This window comes from Geotrypetes seraphini, chromosome 1 (genome assembly GCF_902459505.1).
Source record: "Geotrypetes seraphini chromosome 1, aGeoSer1.1, whole genome shotgun sequence".
Classification (NCBI taxonomy): domain Eukaryota; kingdom Metazoa; phylum Chordata; class Amphibia; order Gymnophiona; family Dermophiidae; genus Geotrypetes; species Geotrypetes seraphini.
Genome location: NC_047084.1, coordinates 385,114,604 through 385,134,431, shown reverse-complemented (window position 1 = coordinate 385,134,431; position 19,828 = coordinate 385,114,604). Strand labels below are relative to the sequence as shown.

At 39.7% G+C, this 19,828-nt stretch overlaps 2 protein-coding genes across 5 annotated transcripts in view; one reads left to right on the top strand and one right to left on the bottom strand.

Annotated features, from left to right (window-relative positions):
• SLC26A1 (solute carrier family 26 member 1) overlaps positions 1 to 10,736 on the bottom strand; it is an 80,975-nt gene extending 70,239 nt beyond the window's left edge. Inside the window, exons 1-2 of one of the 2 annotated variants that reach the window (XM_033916606.1) lie at positions 10,604 to 10,736; positions 5,795 to 6,064 (exon numbers count right to left, since the gene is read on the bottom strand). The gene's annotated coding sequence lies outside the window, so the exon portion shown is untranslated. The remainder of the gene's footprint in view (positions 1 to 5,794; positions 6,065 to 10,603) is intronic. The other variant, XM_033916615.1, reaches the window with a different exon arrangement.
• The window catches only part of IDUA (alpha-L-iduronidase), a 353,735-nt gene that overhangs the window by 163,692 nt on the left and 170,215 nt on the right, over positions 1 to 19,828 (top strand). The gene's annotated exons all lie outside the window — the stretch shown is intronic.

Genomic DNA, 19,828 nt, shown 5'->3' with positions numbered 1-19,828 from the left:
GAGATCGTGTTTGACGAACTTGCTGCACATCTTTGAGGGAGTAAACAGGCAGATAGACAAGGGCGACCCGGTCAACATTGTATATCTGGATTTTCAGAAGGTGTTTGACAAGGTTCCACATGAACGACTACTTTAGAAAATTGCGAGCCATGGAATAGAGAGTGAAATACTCACGTGGATTAAAAACTGGCTGGAGCATAGGAAACAGAGAATGGTCTGTAAATGGACAATACTCGGACTGGAGGAGCGTCATCAGTAGGGTGCTGAAAGGCTCGGTGCTTGGACCCGTGTTCTTCAACATCTTTATAAATGATCTGGACATTGGTATGATGAGTGAGGTGATTAAATTTGCGGACGATACAAAGTTATTCAGAGTAGTGAAGACACAGGGGGATTGCGATGATCTGCAACGTGACATAATCAGGCTTGAGAAATGGGCATCAACATGGCAGATGAGGTTCAATGTGGATAAATATAAAGTGATGCATGTAGGTAACAAAAATCTCATGCACAAATACAGGATGTCTGGGGCGGTACTTGGAGAGACCTCCCAGGAAAGAGACAAGTCAATGAAGCCGTCCACGCAATGTGCAGCAGTGGCAAAAAGGGTGAACAGAATGCTAGGAATGATAAAGAAGGGGATCACAAACAGATCGGACAAGGATATCAGGCCGCTGTACCGGGCTATGGTGCACCCTCACCTGGAGTACTGCGGCCAGCACTGGTCGCCATACATGAAGAAGGACACGGTACTACTCGAAAGGGTCCAGAGAAGAGTGACTAAGATGGTTAAAGGGCTGGAGGAGTTGCTGTACAGCAAAAGATTAGAGAAACTGGGCCTCTTCTCCCTCGAATAGAGGAGATTGAGAAGGGACATGATCGAAGCATTCAAGGTACTGAAGGGAATAGATTTGGTAGATAAGGACAGGTTGTTCACCATCTCCAAAGTAGGAAGAACAAGAGGGCACTCTCTAAAATTGAAAGAGAATAGATTCCATACGAACATAAGGAAGTTCTTCTTCACCCAGAGAGTGGTAGAAAACTGGAACACTCTTCCGGAGTCTATAATAGGGGAGAACCCCCTCCAGGGATTCAAGACAAAGTTAGACAAGTTCCTGCTGAACCGGAACGTACGCAGGTAGGGCTAGTCTCAGTTAGGGTGCTGGTCTTTGACCAGATGGCCGCTGTCTGACCCAGCAGCGGCAATTCTTATGTTCTTATGTTCTATCAATTATTTTCCTTGTATGAGGATGAAAGACAACACTGTAAATATAACATCAGTCCATAGAACACCAGTACATCTGTTATTGGGAAATGAGAACAAGCTAGACTGCATAGGGATTACACACTAGCAGAATCCTTTACTTCAGTCACACCTGCAGAGCATGAACAGACCATCATCATAATACAGAATAAGAATCAGTAAGTTAGAAAGAGGTAAAAAATTAAATAGAAACCTCTAAGGAGGGGGCAGAGCCTGATAAGTACGACGAGCAGACGCATGGAGTAGAAACTCCTCCATATCATCAATAAATTGCAGATTATTCTTGATCATCTTGGTTTAATTCCTGACATCCTCTGCTGGATCTACTCTGATTCGTCTCTACTCATGCCTCCGCCAAGAAACAACAAGGGAGAACCAGCCCAGATCGCCCAGTCCAGCGGAAAGCGGCCTAAAACTGATCCTTGCTCACTGGATAAAATAGCGTCGAAGCACGATGACTCACAACTGGATATTCTCATAAAAGAAATGCAATCCTTCAAGTTGATAATGTAGAAACAAGTAAAAGAAACGAAAATGGTGCGTATTGAAATTGAATCTCTTAATGCACAATTTCTGGACACCCGCCATCGTATTGATGCTCTGGAAGAACAAACTACGTCTATACAAAATAAACTCCCCATCTTGGACAAACATGATAAGATGATTATTTCTCTACAATGCGACTTGGAAGATTTGTCAAACCGCAGCAGGAGGAATAACATGAGAATTATAGACTTAACAGAGACTGCAGAGGGTTCTGATACAATTGCTTTCCTCACTGAATTCCTTCCTAAGGCTTTAGGCCTTAAATTCACAAACCTGCTCAAAATTGAGGGAGCGCACCGCGTTCCTTCCAAACTCTCAGCTCACCAAACAACTGCAAGACTCATAGTAGCATAGATCTTGTGCCTTCAGCATCCTCAGCTTCTTTATCATGGAAGGAAATTTTTGTAATAGTTCCAGATCTTGCGAAGTCTACTGCCATCAAACGCAAAGAATTTCTATCCTTCAGACAAGACTTAAAAGATGTCGGAGCGAAATTTGGATTAATGCATCCTGCAAGAATGAAGGTAACATACAATAATCGCACCACCACTTATATGGAACCAATGGACCTTAAAGCTTTCTTAGACTCCATCAAAATGCAGTGACTTCATCTCCTTTGATGATTTCATGTAGAAACATAGAAACATAGAAATAGACGGCAGATAAGGGCCACGGCCCATCTAGTCTGCCCGCCCCAATGACCCTCCCTACCTTTCTCTGTGACTAGATCCCACGTGTCTATCCCATTTAGCCTTAAAATCAGGTACGCTGCTGGCCTCAATAACCTGAAGTGGAAGACTATTCCAGCGATCAACCACCCTTTCAGTGAAAAAGAATTTCCTGGTGTCCCTGTGCAGTTTCCCGCCCCTGATTTTCCACGGATGCCCCCTTGTTGCCGCGGGACTCTTGAAAAAGAAGATATCTTCTTCCACCTCGATGCGGCCCGTGAGATACTTGAATGTCTCGATCATGTCACCCCTCTCTCTGCGTTCCTCGAGTGAGTACAGCTGCAATTTATCCAGCCGTTCCTCGTACGGGAGATCCTTGAGTCCCGAGACCATCCGGGTGGCCATTCTCTGGACCGACTCCAGTCTCAGCACATCCTTATGGTAATGCGGCCTCCAGAATTGCACACAATATTCCAGGTGGGGCCTCAACATGGATCTATACAATGGCATAATGACTTCAGGCTTAAGGCTGACGAAACTCCTGCGTATGCAACCTATGATTTGCCTTGCCTTGGATGAAGCATGCTCCACTTGATTGGCAGTCTTCATGTTCTCACTGACGATCACCCCTAAGTCTCGTTCTGCTTCAGTTCTTGTTAGGATCTCGCCATTAAAGGTGTAAGTCTTGCATGGATTTTGGCTGCCCAGGTGCATGACTTTGCATTTTTTAGCATTGAAGCTGAGTTGCCAGGACCTAGAGCAGCGCTCCAGTAGGAGTAGGTCATGATTCATGTTGTCGAACATTGAATTTATGTCTGTTGTGCTTTTGCCCACTACATGCTTAGTTTGGCGTCATCGGCGAATAATGTTATTTTACCTCGCAGCCCTTCTGCCAAGTCTCTTATAAAGAATTTGAATAGGATCGGGCCCAGGACCGAGCCCTGCGGTACTCCACTGATTACCTCCGTCATTTCGGAATGGGGTGCCGTTCACCACTACCCTCTGAAGCCTACCTCCAAGCCAGTTCCCAACCCATGCAATTTAAAATGCATTACCCATCTTTCCAGGATGGATATTAATGATTTTCGGATATGATATGGAGTTAGCTTAATACTCCTTAGCGTTTTCTCATTTGGACTTTCAGGTACATCCATACAATATATGAGTATTTACATGCACAATAACATGTCTTTCTTTATTGACATGTTTTGTGCTGGATTTCTTGATTTACCTGTCTCTCTGATTTTTCGCATTTTAATCACTCGGTATTATGATGGTCATGTAATTTCTATGCACTGTATCTCACTAACTGAATTATGGCTCAGTAGATTTTTTTCTCATGAGGTTTCTTAATCCTGCTAATGGCTGACATGCATATCATTTCTTATAATGTTAATGGGCTAAATCACCCAATTAAGCGGAAAAAATAACTAATTTTTTAATAATTTTATTTATTTGAATATAACAACTTATAATACATACAGTATTCTAAAGCAATATGAGTCCACATCAAGGGAAAGAAAGAGAGCATTCTTAAACATTATTTAACCAAAAGAAAATGCCTGTAAATATCTCAATTTAAGTTTTATGACCATCCTCTCTCTAACAGGAATCTTTCCAACTGGTCGGGTTAAAAAAAAAGGCATATCAAATATTTAAATAAGTAAGCATACAACTGGCAGGAATTTTAGTTAAAAGGTTGCTCCCAATGATAAAATCCGATATTTATATTAAAGCAAAAATAAAAAAATTCAATACCTCTGTCGTTCAGAATGACTCAGGACAATTTGTGATAATATGGTTTAAATCTCATATCAATTCGAACATTTTTATACTAACCTCCTCTTCAGAAACTGATATCAATTCATTTCTGAACAAAATCACTCATCCTCAGTTAGATGACCAAGCAAAATTGGAATTAGAATCTCCCATCTCCACCACAGAAATCTTATCAGTTATATCTTTATTAGTTAAAAACAAAGCCCCAGGGCTGAATGGGATTACTAATGAAGTTTTCAAAAATTTTTATACATTATTAGCTCCTCATCTTCTGAATTACTATGACTTTATACCTCTTGCCCCAGAAAAATAATACAACTTTGCTTAGCAACCATTATAGTTTTTCTGAAACCCAACAGGGATCCCACTTTCGTTAAAAATTATAGGCCTATATTTCTTCTCAATCTAGATTACAAGATTATGGCAAAAATTTTATCAATCAGACTAGACAAGGTAATAAATCCACTGATCCTTAAAGACCAGGTAAGTTTTATCAAAAACCATCATATAGGGGATAACTTAAGACTCTTCCACTATATCAACGCCCATGCCAAGGACATCTTGGAGCCTGTGGTGGGTCTGGACATTGATGCCGAAAAGGCTTTTGATCATGTTGAATGACCATTCCTACTACGGGTTCTACATTGGTATAATTTTGGTGATTATTTCATAAAATGGATTAAAACCCTATACTGACAACCTACATCAAAGATTTTAATCAATAACTCGCTTTCGAAAAAAATTCTCACTTAATAGAGGCACCCAACAAGGCTGCCCCCTTTTACCACTATTATTTAACCTAGCTTTAGAACCCCCTTCTCTCCTCAATACATCAGTGTCCTCTAATTAAAGGTATTACTTCCAAACAAGACAATTAAAATTGGCCGCTCATGCCGATGACGTTCTCCTTTTCATTCGAGATCCACTTCTTTCTTTGCCAGCCCTTATCAAAATTGTCACATAATACTCCTCACTCTCTGGATACTCTGTTAATTGGGAAAAATCTGAGATCTTTCCATTGAATAATCGCATTACCCTCTCTGAACTATCTCATTTTCAATTTAAATGGTCCTCTGCTGCTATTAAATATTTAGGTATCATGATTCACAAAGATTCTTCACATGTCATGGAATTAAATGTTTCAAGAATTAAACATCTGGTTCATCAGACAGTCACTAAATGGTCTCCTCTCTACTTGTCATGGTGGGGAAGAATTTCATCCATAAAAATGACCCTTACCTCTCAAATTACATGCATTATGTCTATGCTACCTTCCCTTTGTAAAATGTCGTTTTATCACTGGATTATCAAAAAACTTTCCAAATTTATTTGGAATAATAAAAAAACACGTATCTCTCTCACAAAATTGAGAGTTTCTCATGATAATGGAGGTATGAATATCCTGGATTTCCACTTTTACCACATTACTTTGCTTGCCAAATATGGAGCTCAATGGCTCCATAGCCAAACGACATTAGATTACCCTACTTGGCTAGAAATTGAATCATACTGTACTTGTGCTCTCCATACCCCTTACCTGCTTTATGCACCATGAACATTCCAAGTTGCTTAAAAAATATACATTGTTGAATGCAACGGAACAGGCTTTATGTTGTCTAGATAAATCAGCTGATATCTCCATATACAGTATAGTAGATCTTCCATGTCAATTTGGAATAATCCAAAAATTAAGCATCAGGATAAAACCTTTCTTTGGAAAAAATGGCAAAAGGCTGGAATCTGGTATGTGCAACAATTGCTTTGTAAAGATTTTGTACTTTCCTTCTCCTCATTGTGTACACAATTCCTACAAATGAAATATTGTTATGCACAATGGTTAGTATTGGTTTCTGTCATCAATAATATTGTTTTGAACTTTGAACATAATAGTGCGTTGAGCACTGTTCAATGCTGGAGTGATTTAGTTATTACCCATGAGAAAGCTGTTTCAGTCTTCTACCGAATCCTATGAGATCATCATTATACTTTTTCTCCTAATGCCATGAATCTCTGGTTGAACAAGATGACAGCTCTTATCTCAATATCTCCTATCTCCAGTATTGATTGGAGAGTATTTTGGTCTAAGACCAATCGCCCGCTTCTTTCATCTAGAATCTCGTAATCCCTGTAATTCCTTATGTGGCAGGCAATTTGGACCCCTTTTCGTATGTGGAAGGCTAAACTGATACCTGACCCTAAATGTTGGCATTACCACAAAGATGATGGAACTCTAGATCATATGTTGTTTCATTGCAGCTTTATTCAACTTTTTTGGTCTCGCATAAGGAATACCATCAAAGCTATTACTAATTGCACATCTGAGTTAGCCTTCGACATAATAATTCTCCAATCTCAACAATCATGTTTTGTCAACTTTGATTGCCCTCCAAAACTGATTGATTCTTTTTGCAACAGCTATTATACATATCCTGAAGAACTGGAAATCAGCCTCTCTGTTGGATTACACCTTTTGGTGTAACTCAGTATACCTCTACAAAAAATATGAACAATATGTAATTGAAAACTGCAACACTTTTATACATTATACAAATTAGGCAATGTTGTCTCCATCGAGGGCTTTACGCTTGGTCCAGTGAGTTTCCAGTTTTTGCATATCATGGGAAAAATATCATATGAAAAAACTGGAAACTTGCTGGACTAAGCATATAGCCCTCGATGGAGACTACATTGTCTAATTTGTATAATGTATAAAAGTGTTGCAGTTTTCAATTACATATTGTTCATACAATTACATATTGTTCATATACTGAGTTACAACCAAAAGTATATAAGAAATGCCCGATAAGGCCCTGCCTGGAAGAAGGTATAAATGCTGATAGGGAAAGTTTTAGAAAAATATATCAATTTGCAGGTCAAAAGAACTCCTTCAGAAATATTTGAACTTAGATTATCTTCTGTTTTTTCTAATATCACAATTGCTTTTATATATCTATTCTTAGTTTGCCTGCATCAGTGTTTAGGGTAAGTGTGTTTTAATGTATAAAAAGCATGTTTAAAACTATTACCTTGCTATAATGGAGCAGGAAGGTCTCAATAGGCAGGCCATGCTTAAAACAAACAACAGCATTTTCCTTAATTAAAAACAAGTGTACACACTCTTCACGTTAAGCAAGCCTTTTGTAAAATATACTACAAATTGTGAATGTCCTGACTTGGATGTCTCTTTTCTAATCTCAACAACCTATTCAAAATTAGGCTTCAAATATCTCAAATACTGATGAGTTTGGTTAGGGCCAGATTAAGACTCTTAGATGCCCTAAGCACTAACTAATTTTGGTGCCCCCTTATACTTGTAATTCAAAATATTAAAACAATAATAAACCATAAAATAAAATTTATTTATCGAAAATTTAAATTAAACAAAATTTACAGTAAGAAGGAAGAATAATATTTATTTCTGTATGCTTCCACTCCTGGCACAGATGATTAATTACAGTGCAGCGGTGAGTAAAAACAAAAAAAAAACAAACTGTTGAATGGTTTTTCTTAGTGATCAAATTATTGCTGTTTAAAATTATTGAGAAGTTTTTAAGATTATATTTTGCACATAAAGCACAAGAAGCACTTTAATTAAAAAATAACAAAAAAAGCAGTTTCAATGATGATATATATGCCAGAGAGAAATTGTTTAAATAATAACAGGATGGAGGGGGCATATCTGAAGAAACTGCTTAAAATACACAAAAAAAAATACAATTGTACTGCTTGTGATGGTTCTTTGGTATCACATCTTTCCATTTTATTTATGGCTTAATAATTTTCTACTTTTTTTTTCTTGCAAAGTCTTTGATCAGATCTTCATAATCAATCTTACGTAACACATCTGCTTCTATACATAATAGAGATAAGGCATCCAGCCTGCCATATTGCATAGTTGTTCTGAGGGGATTTTTAATATATTTCAACCGAGAAATTGAATGCTCAGCTGAGTAGTTTGTGACCATTAATGTTAAAAAATATACGAAATGCAATGTCTACATTTGGAAAGGTACACTCAATATTGTCTTCTAAAATTATTTTATAAAGTTCAGCATGACTGAATCTTGTTTTTACATTTTCTGTTGCACTGAACTTATGGCGCACTTATAAATGAAACTGCTGAAGTTCAGCTGAGAAATTACTGTTGAAGTCCTCTGGGTAAGCATCAATCAGCTTTTTACAGTACTGAGAATACTTTTCAATGTTAGTAGATGATGAAGTGACATTATATGACACATCACTTAGAAAAGAAAATGTCTCTGCTATTTCTTTGTATATCTCTCCTCTTCTTTTCATCTCAGTTGCAAGTTTGTCAAGAATTGTGCAAAAGGTACTGATACGAAATTTATCTCTGGCATTCAGATATACCTCTGCGAGTTGTAGCTGTTAACATTTCCTTTGCATCCTTTTCATATTTTTCAAATTCATCTTGTAAAGTACATAGTTGGTCAGCTAATGATACATACAGATGTGCACATGTTTTTAAGTTCACATCCTCATTTTGTAGAACTTTCCCCCTCTTCTATGAAACTGTGTGGGGAGCTGCACTGAATGGCCCGTGCTGCTCCCGACATTCATAGGAACTCAATGAGCATCGGGAGCAGCATGGGCCATTCAGTGCGGCTCTCTGTGCTCTCTCTGCGCTAAAAAACGCTAGCGCGGTTTCGTAGAAGAGGGGGTTTATTTACTCTGTGAAAATTCTGCAAAATCTCATTCCAAAAATTCAACATAAAAACTAATTCTAGCTCTTGCATATTATCTGCAATATTATTTGCTTCTCTTCTAGTGTCTCCCTTTTGTGACTGGTCTTCGGCTATACTATATATTCTAATGCTTCTAAAATTTCAAATAAAGATTTCAAAATTGCTGTTATTGCCATAGCATGTGCCTCCTATCTTGTACAGAGAGGGATTTTAAGACACTTTCATTTTTAATAAGATCTTTAAGAATTTTCCACCGGCTAGTTGAGGCTGAAAAAAATGTATAGAGTAACTGTACTGTAGAGAAGAAATGAATAGCCTCTTGACAGCAGTCAATAGCACTTTGGCCAACCAGATTTAGTGAATGAGCTGCACATGGCACATATATAGCAAACTCCTTGTGTGTTTCTAATAATTTTTGCTGCATCCCTTATAGCACCCAGACATGTTAGCAGCATTGTCATAAGACTGACCTCTACATTTTGAAAAATGTAGTCTAAAAGCTTTGCGTAAGTACCGGTACTGCAACACTTGGTTTGCCATTTTTTTCTCCGGTGTGGCTTTCTATTTCCAGAAAGGTTAAAAAGCGTTCAATAGGCTGTCCATCTTTTAAGCATCTAAGTACAACACTTAACTGATCGATATGTGATAGATCTGGTGTTGAATCAACGGACAAGCTAAAATAACCAGATTTAACTTTGTCAACAATGAACGCATGGACCTTTTGTGCCATTACTTGAATAAACTGAAATAAATTTAATTATGTTCTATCAAAAGAGGCTGAAATAAACAAAACTAAATAAAACTGAAATAGTAGACTGTGCAACATGAGTGGACATTAGCACATTTTGCACGAAGGCATGTTTAGCGCACGACACCTTTAGGTGAGTGCGCCAAAATGTCTGAGCTCATATCCAAGAATAGAATTAAACGCATTCAAAATATATTACATTACATTAGTGACTTCTATTCCGCCTGTACCTTGCAGTTCTAGGCGGATTACAACAGAAGATAACTGGACATTTCCAGGAATATATAAAATGTACTTCCATTTTAATAGATTAAAGAGCCAGAACTGAGTCTGCTATTGGAATAGTCATTAAGCAACTTTGAGGCTGTTTGAGACTTTGAAAGCAAGAAGAGGTTATGAATGCACCTGCAAATAACACCAGTGACAGTTGGCAACTAAACTAAGAACTTCCTATGAGCTAGTACCATCACTTACGCTGTTTCAAACGCGTCTAGACTTGTTCAAACTTTGTATAGCTTCCAATCTGTGAGCACAGTGTACTTTATTTTGCAGGATAAACATGATAGCACAAGAGAGAACGCTTTATAAGCAGAACTTATTCATTTTTCATTAAATTTTGAAAATGGCGATAAATTTAATAATTCAAATGATAAATTCGGCTATGAAAAATTTCTGTGGTGCTTCCCTTCCCTTGATGCCCTAAGCATGTGCTTACTTTGCTTATAGCGCTTAGTTTGGTAACCAGAGATTAAACAGTTTGTATAAATGTTATGAAATTTGTTCAGTCTTTATTTTGGTTTAAACATTGTTGAAAAATGGGACCATTTCAACATTAAAATAGTTAGCAACCCCAGTAATACATCAGGATATGCTCTTTTTCCAAATAAGTTCTTACCTGAATATTGCAGATCTGTATCTTGCTGTTACAATAGGTCCAGCAGCCTCTTCAATAAATGGCACACTGCATTGATTTTATGATAATAGGTGACTTTTCACTTTAACATGGTACTTCCGTTCTTAAGGAAAAGTGACTTAGTTTAAATAATGCTTAAGATTGTTGATTAACTACTTGCATGCTGAAAATTGTGCTGAGCCAAACAAATAATTTTACTGGACCTTGAACCCTTTTGGAACTTCAGTCTGTGAATATTTTATTTGTACAGAACATGACAGTGTAGTGCTTTTAGCTCTCCCCATTGTTCAACAATTTCTTCTTGTCATTCTCTAAGATAGTATCTTATATATTCTTAATAAGAAAATACTATTTTAATAGCACAATATATTTCTATTAAATGCTGCTTTAGGTGATACTATGCACCTAACGCAGCATAAAATGGCACAACATGAGATGTGCTTAGGTGTCCTGCAGGAAGTGCCAAATGTGCACACATTAATCTTGCACTAAAAGATTTTAGAAATATTTTTGAGGGGGCACGTTTGGTTTTAAAGAATGGGCGTTCCTGCGCTAATTAATTATAGCAATTACATTGCCATGTGCAAGCTGGTTAGTACAAGAAGAGCATGTGAGTACTTACCACTTACAAAATGCATGACGGTAAGTACACAAATTTTTTTTAATGGTCCTGTGCTGCTAGCAACATTAGCGCATGGGAGAAAATAGCCAGAATGGCCTCTACGACAGGGAGAGCAATACAGATACAGAAGTCATGAGGAAAAGATGTTGAACATACGGCAGGGGATGATCCAAAGCAAACTTTATTTAACCAACAGCTTAATGTGAGTTGTAGAGATTCAACACTGGCAGTGGTTTGGCAAGTATGCCTATGTCAAGAGTCTCCAAATACTGTTCAATATTCATAGAGTGCTGTGGTGTTAGTGTTCTAGAGGCCATGTACCGTAAAAAACTCTCGGATGACTCGAACTAAGCTAGAGAACATAGTTCGAGTCACCGGAGAGTTTTATGCAGTACAGTCTCCACAACACTAACACCACAATGTCCAAAATGAGGGTTTTTTGTTTTTTTTTAGAATGTTCAGCAATCTACTTGCCCAGATCACCACTACATCTATCCCTACAACACATTCCCAACCCAAAAATCAGCCAGGTCCCAATCACCCAAAGCCAGACCTTTTAGGCGAAGGAGGGGCCAGTCCTGCAGTCTGGCATATCTCTCTCCCCTCCTTACCTTCCATTCCGTGGTATGGAATCTCTCTTTCCTTCCCATTCCAATGGTCTGACATCTCTCTCTTCCCTCCTTCCATCGCCCTTCTCTGGAATCTGACATCTCTTCTTTGAATCATCTCTCCTCCCCTCCCAGTGTAACATTTCTCCCTCCTCTCCACCACTACCATGTCCAACAATTCTCCCTCTTTCTTCCTTTCCCCCATGTATACCATCTCTCTTTCCCTCTCACTCCACACATCTATGTCCCACAATTCTCTTTTTCTCTTCCTTCACCCACTGGCAACATCTTTCATTCCCTCCCTTCCTACTACTCCACCCATGCATCTCTTTCCCTCCCTTCCTAACCCCCAGACCATGCAGCCTCTGTCCTTCCCAACCCCCTCCCAGCCTGCGCAGCCTCTGTCCTTCCCTGTTCTCCCAAACCCCTCACAGCCCATGCAGCATTTGTCCTTCCCTCATTCCCAACCCCAGCCCCCCCCAATTTGGCTGGATTCTGTGGTATGACCTCTCCCCAGTTCCTGACTTCCCCACCTACCACCTCCCTGCCGCTGTAATTTAAAATGTTTGGGCAACCGACAGTGCAATGACACGAGCCTTCCACTGTCATCCTGCCCCGGAAGTGTTCTTTCTGTAGCACTTCCTCTTCACATGTAAGCAGGATGCTGCAGAAAGAACACTTCCAGGACAGGCAGACAGCAGGAGGCTCACGTCATTGTGTTGCCGGCTCCCCGAAGATTTTAAATTACAGCAGCAGGAAGGTGGTAGGAGTAGTCGGGAGAGCCATACTTCCGATTGCCAGTTTTTGGGGAAGACATAGCCTCTGTGGCCTCCCCCATTCCGACGCCTAAGCTTTACCCCCTAAACTGTACTGTTTCTTTGCAGCCCAAATGCATGACCTTGCATTTCTTAGCATTAAATTTTAGCTGCCAAATTTCTGACCATTCTTCAAGCTTTGCTAGATCTTTTTTATGGGTGCTGACTCCTAAGGTGGAACCCAGCATCTGGTAACTATGATTTGGATTATTCTTCCCAAAGTGCATCACTTTGCATATATCCACATTAAATTTAATCTACTATTTAGATGCCCAGTCCTCCTGCAATTTTTCCACAGTTTGCATATGTTTTAATAACTTTGAATAGTTTTGTGTCATCTGCAAATTTAATTACCTGAGCTTGTGTGGAATGTGTTTTAAAATGTAAATAAATAAATAAAACAGGTGTACTTTAACCATAGTTTGAAATTACAAAATGGTAATTGTGAATAAGTAAATATTACTTGATTTATAATATAAACATTTACTCTTACAACATGGGTTTATTGTTAATATAAAGATCAGAACTATTTTGACAACATAAAATAGGACAATATAATCATATGAAATAAAGAACCTCTGATTCAGGTTTTAAATACAATGGACATTAAAAATAAAAATGAAGGAGTGATATTTGTCACGCAATTCATATTTGTTCTGCTCCAATCCCTTCCATATACTAAGCAGGTGCTATTATAATAAAGCTATGAATTGAAGAGAGGGTTCTTGTCCCAAAGAAGACAGTGAGCGATCTTGGGAGGTGTGGTTCACTGGTAGTGCTGTGGCCTCTGCACCCAGGGATTGTGAGATCAAATCCCAATGCTGCTCCTTGTGACCCAGGGTTAGAGAATGACATGGGGAAAAATTTGTCCCTTTCACCGCCCTGTCCCTGCAACCACCATCCCCCGCAGCATCCATACAAGCCTCAAACAATATTAATTCATTATGGTAACCACAAAATTAAAAGAAACACAAAGCATACTGTATACATAGAAAATTTTAATTATCATTTATGTTTGTTTTATTTTTCAGAGACTCTTAAAATCAGGCCTAATGGAAATGCTTTCTTGCAGTGTACAAATTAACACATAACAAACAAGGTTTTATTTCTTAAATATTACACACTCTTGACTGTGGAAGCATCGATCAAGGCTCCTCCGATATCCTCCTAACTCTGTCTGGACCGACAGGAGGGAGTGGGTATCCGTTCCGATCCAGACTGAGTTAGGATCAGGGCAGGATTATTCGTCGAGGGCCCCTAGGCACACAAGTACACTGGGCCCCCTGCCCCGCCCCACCCCACCATGCGCCCAAGCGGAAGCAGGAAGCTGCGTCAGAGGGAAGCTTTGGGCAAGCAGCACCGCTTGCACAATTACCGTTTCTGTTGCCTTTCTTACCCACATTGCTTGCTTGTCTTACTTTCCGTAGATGGGGGGGGGGTGGTCAGGGGGGGGGGGTAGGGGGGCCGGGGGGGGCCCACGTTGCCAATTGATGCTGGAGAGGCCCATCGCCGTTTGGAAAAAACAATGTTGATGCCCTCCTTCATCAGGCCCCCCCTGACCATTTCAGGCCCGCTGAAGGAGGGCAGTTACTAGTGTACTTGGCCTAATGGTTAATCCTGCCCTGGTTAGGATTATCCTAACCTCGCTTGCTATTCCAGCAGCATAGGAAGCACCGATCAAGGCTACTCAGTCCGATATCCTCCTAACTCCATCTGGACCGGCATGAGGGAGTGGGTTTCTGTTCCACTCCAGACGGAGTTAGGATAATCCTAACTCCATCTGGATTGGAATGAATCAACCAAAGACTGGCAGGAGGAATACCAGAAAAGTGTGAAAAGTGGGTAAAGAACGATTACGGTTTGCCATTGCGGCCTTACCTTAGGTCAGGAGTGTGTAAGGTTGGACCCCCCCCCCAAAAAAATGTAAGGTTAGAGGGGTTATGTGAGGTGGCCTTACAATCCACCAGGTCCCGAGTTCAATTCCTTCACAGAGGTTTCACCAGGAAGTAGAATCAAATAACAAGCACTGCCAGAAGTGATTGCATAAAGAATATAATATAGAAATAGACAATATTATAGAAAAGCAAGGTTCATAAAGATTAAGCATTACAATTAAGCATTATCATTAAGGAATAAGTTTTACAATTACATTGACTGATTCTGTGCTCTTGTAGCTGAGAGAGAATAGGTGCTGTGATGACAGAGAAGTAGAGAAATAAGTAGAGAGAGAAAGGGGGGTGGGGGTGATGTTCCAAGCTTCCAGAGATAGAGCAAGAGAGGGGGTGTTGCAGAGAGGAGGCTTTTTTGGAATCTTATTCTGATTATAGAAACTATTATATTTCCCAGTATCTTTCTGTATATAATTTGTAAACTGTTTGAAACAATGGTTAGTTTAATTGATAAGGAAGGTGTGATACTTGCAGGCATGGTAGATGGGATTAGTCTCTGGCTTCTTTGTCCCATTCAAGTAGCCTATCTTCTTGATAAACAATCCAGTCTGGCTGGATGCTTAATGTATGTGAATTCTGTGCAGGAGCCTTTAGGGTCTATCTGCATCAACATTCCAGAGTCAGATTGATATAATTTCCCATAGGCCTTTGCTGACATTGGTTAGGGCAACCAAAAATGCTGATTGCTAGCAATGCTAGGCTGACAGAGTAGGACTCTCACGGCTTGCCAACGATGCTGACTCTGCAGTAGTAGTATGGCAGCACCTCCTTTTCAGAACCTGCTCCGCGACTCGCTACTGCTGCACATGGGTATTGAAAATGTGTGTGGCAATTGGATCATAGCTTGGGGGGAGAAGAAGATGAAGATCCAATTGGGAGCTCTAGGGGGAGAAGTCAAGGCAAGGGCAGAGAAGAACAGAAAGACGACAGTCACGGCATCACGTTGGCAATGACGAGAACAACAGAGCAGCCGGAACTTAGAAGGGCCATTGACGACATGGTGAATAACGGTAAGCAATGAAGGGTGCTTTCGATTGTGGGGATGAGGCTTGTCACCATTCTTGCGGGTGGTGAAAAGTTTTGTCCCTGTGCTTGTGGCAACTCAGGCTTTAACGTCTCCATAGCCGCGGGCAAAGGGTTTCCTTCACCATGTCATTATCTACCCTGGGTAAGTCACTTAATCTGTCAGTGCCCACCACATTGATTGTCAGCTTTGAAATGCAAAAGGTAGTATACAAGTCCTCTTCCCCTTGGGATGCTTTTAAAGGGTGCTTGTACTCATATATATTCTTTACTGTGCTGCTCACTCTTCAGAATTTTGTTTATGTTTTATTAGCATTTGTTATACTGTATTAGCATATTACAGACCTAAGCGGTTTACAGTACAATACAAATAATTTATGAAATGAACTCCATTAGAGATTGGAAAGTGATAGATAGGATACGTGTTGTATATCATTGTATGTGTTTAACAAGAGAGAGAGGAAAACCCCCCAACTTATCCAAATGTCCCCTATTGATAATATTCTCTAGGAATCATGGTGCTGAACTGAATTCCTTCAACAAATATGAGAGATTTCTGATGAAGACCTGTCCTTCCCAAATGATTCCTCAAAATAGAAGGTCTTAAGTCTAGTCTTGAATGTCTGTGTAGTTACTTCTAATCTAATGTCCGATGGTAGATGATTCCATAATTGGGGACCTATGAAACAAAAGGCTTTATTTCTAGTAGATTCCCATTTGGCCCTCTTTGCTGAAGGGAGTACTAGTCTGCAATCTTGTATTGATCTTAATGCTCTCCTGAGAGAGTAAGATCTTATTAACAAAAGTAAATATTCAGCTTGTTGATGATAAAGATCTTGATGAACTAAAGTTAGCGTTTTAAATTGTTTTCTATAGTAAATAGGCAACCAGTGAAATCTTATGAATAAAGGTGCGACCCTATCTAATTTCTTCTTAAATCCCAGCATTTTAATAGCGGTATTTTGAATAGTTTGTAATCTCCTGGTATTGCTTTTTGTTATGCCCATGTAAATGATATTGCAATAATCCAGCTTGCTGATCAATAATGCATGGATAAGAGTATGCAGATTGGGTTCCAGAAATAATCCTCTAATAGATCGTAACTTTCTCAAGGCATAAAAACATGATTTAACTAAGTTTGACCTGAAATCCAACAAGATGTACATTTTTCCATGTTTAAGACTAACCTATGACTATTAAGCCATTCACTGATAAACATTAAGCCTTCCGTAATAGGCTTTAAATCAATGTGACCTGGGTCAATTTTTGCCACCAGTAGAATATCATCTGCATAACAATATACCCAAAATCCCAACTCTTGGATGAATGAGATCAATGGTGCAATAAAGATGTTAAACAGTATTCTGTAATTGTAATTCTGTATAATTATGTCCATTTTATACATCAAAAGTTTAGCCAGCATTATTAATTCATTGGCAACTAGTAGTGCATTTGATCATGGCATCCATCATTATCAGAACAGGAGCAATGCTTTTAATGGGAAAAATGCTAGGGATAAGATCTTGTTTTTTGGGGTTTTTTTTTTTAGCAGAGTTGCGAGTGAAATAGCAGGTTCAGTTTAAATTGCTGGCCTTGGTTTTGACAGCATTCATTAAATGGAGCAGGACCTGAATGATTAGTGGAACTTGAGGTCCTCCCAGCATCTTAGCCAGTGATTCACCTTGCATTTCCTAGACAAAAGTCTCTCCGCTGTTGGTGGTTTGTTCAAAAGTAAATCTTTCTTTTTGTAAAGCCCTTAAGTAGTGGCATAGTAAGGGGAGGGGGAGGGGGCAGTCCGCCCTGTGCATGATATTCCTAAGGGTATGGCACCCCTCATCTTCTCCACCCCCTACCCACGCTCCTCTCCTTGCCGCATGTGCATGCCTCTTGCCTTCCCCGTACCTATTTTACTTCCCTAGCGTGAAGTTGCTGCCTGTGTCGGCATCGGCACTCTCTCTCTGATGGCCCTTCCAGGACCCGTGGCTAGGAAGTGATGTCAAATTGTGAACCAACACTGATGTGGGCATGCTGCTTATGCTGGAGAAGTTAAAAAGATATGGGGAAAGGGAAGGGGTGGGCAGGCGGTAGGGGACGGGGGAGGGGCGCCTCTGCTCCGTGCTCCACTTATCCTTACTACGCCACTGCCCTTAAGACATTGTTACTACTTAGGCAATTGGATAATTTCTGTTAATCTAGCTAGACATAGTATTACTGTAGAAATGGATGCTCTGACTAGCTCACTGGTCTCCAACCTTTTTCATGTCAAGGGCTGCAGTGTAGGGTTACCAGATTTTCCCAAAGGAGAATCCGGACCCATGGCCACGCCCCCAGGCCACCCAGTTCCGCCTGTGTCCTGCCCCATCCCCGCCCCCCAGCCATGCCCCCTTAACCTGTTTGTGTGTTGGGACGGCATCCACACATGCGCGTGACTTCACCGCGTTGCATCCACGTGTTCGCAGATGCCATTCCAACATCAGAAGCTTTTCAAAACCCGGACAAAGTGCTGGTTGTTTGTTTTTTTAAAATTCTTTATTCATTTTCAAACTTACAATAAGTGTGACATATGTTCAAACAAATTAACAATAAATACATCACTTAATAATCATCATTGGTACAAAACATAAACTCTTATCACCCCCCTTCCCACCCTTTCCTAACATATAATCAAATATCTTATAGAATATGTAATAGTAAAATAACCCCCCTCCCCCCCTCACTTTTGAACTTGTAAATTTAAGGGAAACAATTTCATCTAAACAGTACAATATTTTGTTAATGGCTCCCACACATCTTGAAATTTCCTGAAACATCCACGCTGTATTGCAATAAATCTCTCCATTTTATAAACATGACATAAGGAATTCCACCAGAAATTATAATTTAATCTACTCCAATCTTTCCAATTATACGTAATTTGTTGAATAGCAACACCAGTCATTATGAGTAATAATTTATTATTGTTTGTAGAAATCTGACTTTTTGCTCTCATTGCCATACCAAATAGCACAGTATCATATGATAATGCCACTGGGTTATCTAATAAACAATTAATTTGGTCCCAAATTGATTTCCAGAAATTCATAATAAATGGGCAATAGAATAATAAATGATCTAAAGTCCCTGCTTCTAGATGACAGTGCCAACATTTATTAGACATAGAGCTATCCAATTTTTGTAACCGAACAGGGGTCCATAAAACCAAGTGCTGGGTTTTGAAAAGCTGTCCAAACCCCAGGATATGTCCAGGGAAATCCGGACGTCTGGTAAAACCTACTGCAGTGTGACTATGAGAAAGCTCTGTCCACCAACAAATTTCAAACTTACACATGATTGACCAGCTTGTTCAGGCTGGGTATTAAACATTAAAAATTAACACTGCTATTGATTCTACAACACTTCAAAGATATATTTTTAAAACTCTCTTTATTTTGGATTGTCAGTAGCATATTCCATAAATAAGACGCCTGAATAACCACTTAAGAGATTGCAGTTAGAGAATGACACGGTGACAAAATTCATCACCGTTCCCGTCCCCGCGGATAACCGCGGGAAACCATCTTCATGTCATTCTTTAAGGAGAGAGAGAAGAATCAGAGTATGAATGGCCTCAACCACTGACCCGCAAGCTTTGCTTTGAAGAATGCTGGTGTAGAAGGACCGAGGTTGAAATAGACACTAGAAAATGACATGGGATTATTTCCCGCGGTTATCCGCGGGGACGGGAACGGTGATGAATTTTGTCACCGTGTCATTCTCTAATTGCAGTTACTAGTGGGCATGATTGAAATTAACAAATTTACAAGATTTGAAGAGCATTTCAGCCAACTGTTTGAGGGCTGCAATGGAGGACTTTGGGGGCACATGCGGCGGAGACCACTGCTAGCATAAGTACATAGAGTGTGGAAGCAAAATTGTCAGAGGATGGGAGAGCTGATATTAGGGTGGGTGTAATATAGTTTGTGTTGTTGTCTGTGCTGTTACTTTGATTTTTGTATTTTGCTTTTATGCGGACCTTTTTGTAAACTGTTTTGATCTTATTGTGAAATGGCTGACATGAAGAGGGAAATTCTATAAATAGCACATATAAATGAGAACCAGAAGAGATCAGCACTAGCCATGATTCTATCAAAAACGTGCTCCATTTATAGAATCACGCTTAGCTCTGATTCCCGTGCCCAAACCTTGGGTGC